This window comes from Lactuca virosa, chromosome 2 (genome assembly GCF_052849685.1).
Source record: "Lactuca virosa cultivar CGN04683 chromosome 2, Lactuca_virosa_CGN04683_v6, whole genome shotgun sequence".
In the NCBI taxonomy this organism is placed as follows: Eukaryota; Viridiplantae; Streptophyta; class Magnoliopsida; order Asterales; family Asteraceae; genus Lactuca; species Lactuca virosa.
In genome coordinates, this window is record NC_136427.1 from 15,019,931 (window position 1) to 15,022,293 (window position 2,363).

General features: G+C 31.5%; 1 long non-coding RNA gene across 1 annotated transcript; it reads right to left on the reverse strand.

Annotated features, from left to right (window-relative positions):
• Positions 1 to 914: 914 nt before the first annotated feature.
• On the reverse strand, positions 915 to 1,342 carry LOC145156250 (uncharacterized). Its single transcript, XR_013736566.1, has 3 exons — positions 1,283 to 1,342; positions 1,067 to 1,156; positions 915 to 1,000 (listed from the first exon to the last, which is right to left on the reverse strand). It is a non-coding gene; the product is annotated as an uncharacterized LOC145156250 (long non-coding RNA).
• Between the last annotated feature and the right edge of the window lie 1,021 nt (positions 1,343 to 2,363).

Here is a 2,363-nt window from a genome sequence, read left to right on the forward strand (position 1 = left end):
AAAGACAATACTGCCATTTGTTCTTAGTTTTGCACCACACCTTCAGAGCACCACACCAATTCCTGCTTTTCCACTGTCAATTTATGTCGTATTTGAAAGTAGCCAGAATTGACCATAATACCCTTCATTTCTAATTTGACACCAAATCTTCAAATTATTACACTGATTCTTTCTTTTCCCCCTGCATGCTAAAATCATAAAAATTCAATCAAGCTTTAATAACCCAATCTCATTTGACAGTGACCAGAGAAAGACCATATGTCCCTCTTATCTTATTTTTGCAAATGCCATCAAAATCCATAAAAGGACCAAAATTCTCTTTTACTATTTTATTGCACCATTCCTTATCAAACCAAACCAAACCATTCCTTTATTTTCTTTTACAAACCATGTGGACGGAAGTGAAAAACCATATATAGTAACAAGGTAAGAAAGTGAAAATACTAAGGTGTGCATACACAACACCAACTTCATGTTGTTAGACAAAATCAGACAACGAAAATACTAAGGAAAAAAATATATTTAATTGTGTCTTTCAAGTACCCTGATCATTTCTTTGTTGAATCCACGCATTGTGATATCCATTTCTTGAACTACCGAGTTGACTTTTTCCACATCATCCGTAAAAGATGCACTCTCACAGTATATGATCTTAATATTATTCCAATTATTATAGAAATATGGAAAGAAAATAGAAACAAAATGGAAAATATTGAAAAACTTTTCATGATCAATTTTTACTTTTAAGATTGAAGTGGCGGTGAAATCAGGCATACAACACCTTGCTGTTACAGATCAAAGCAAGTGGAAACCATAGCTCAGTATTTATCAATTCATAATAAATTAGTACAGAAGAAAATTATATCTATAAAATTAGTCAAACCCAAAAAAAACCATTTTTCACACAAAGAGTGGCTTTTCTGTAAGCTTTTTTATCTGCACTTGTGGTTATGATTTCTGTCAGTGACACAGATTGCCAACCACTCTCAGGTCCAAGAATCTGCCAAAAAAATATATAAATATTTATATTTTGGAAAAAAAAATAATAAAATAAGTTTTTTCATACATATTGCAGAGTTGAAAGTAATGCACGCAAGTTTCCTTCTTTCCCAGTTGACCATCTTTTGATATCAGCATCAAGATTATCAGCTATTCTCTGTAATTACAATTGTAAAGAAATTATAAAATTCAATAAAAGGGGTTATTGTCATAAATGGGTAATAAACTGTATTATATTTGGTTACTGAATTATGAAATTAATGGAATAAAAAAAGATGATTACGCTTCTTTCAGCTTGTTGTTTTTGGGCAACCTGATCACGGTTTTCTTTCTCTGCAAGAGCTTTGACCTGAAAGAGAAAAACAAAGGGTAATTTGGGAAACAAATTGGTAATGTTTTGTATGATGGAATTGGGGAAGCAATGGAATGGAATGGTTGATTCCGGTGGAATTGAGAATGAAATGTTTGTTTTGTGAATGGAATGGAATGTGTTGTTTCTGAACTCTGAAGGATGTGATTTCTTGGATTTTGTTATTTTATTTGTGTTTTTATTTCATTTAATCATGTTATGGAATGAAAAATTAGAATATAACCCATTTATATTTAAGTAATATATACACACATACACATCAATTCTCTCACACACATACATACAAATAAGATACCATACACACATACATAAAAGATCACACTTTATACCTCTCGGTGTTGCAGCTTTGTCCCATATTGCAATATTGCAAGCATTCCTTGGTACCACAATTTTTTCCTATGTTTGAAAACCCTTTGGATTAAGAATCATTCTCCCAACTGATTAATAAAAAAAGTGAAATCAAAGGGTTTATAGAAGTGAAATCAAATGCAGGAAATTGAGTGGTGGTGGCTGAGGAGTGTGGTTATGTTAAGTAGATATGAGGAGGGAAAAGTGTACAATAAATGGAATTTATTCCAAAAAAATGAAAAAAAAAATCCAATGGTATTCAAGAATCAAACCAAAACCAAAAGGAAGAAAAAAAAATCAAAGATGTAATTTCGATTTTGTAGATACTAATTATAAGAAGCGTAAATTAATATCTTAAATAGAAAAAGAAAAAACCCTACCTATTGATGAAGATTGAAACATGGGTCATGTCCTTTACCTGAATCGATAATGCAAGAGAGGGGTCAAGCAACAAAATAGAAGAAATTGAACATGAAATCTAGAAAAATCAAATAAGAGAGAGAGAGAGAGAGGACCCGGTGGTGTTGTCAATTAATCTTCGGCATTTTTTTGTTGCTTCATTCCCAAGTTTTATCTCAAAAAACTTTTGAATCCTTGAGTAATATGATACAATAGTTGTTCCAGTGAAGGATGATAAATAAAAACT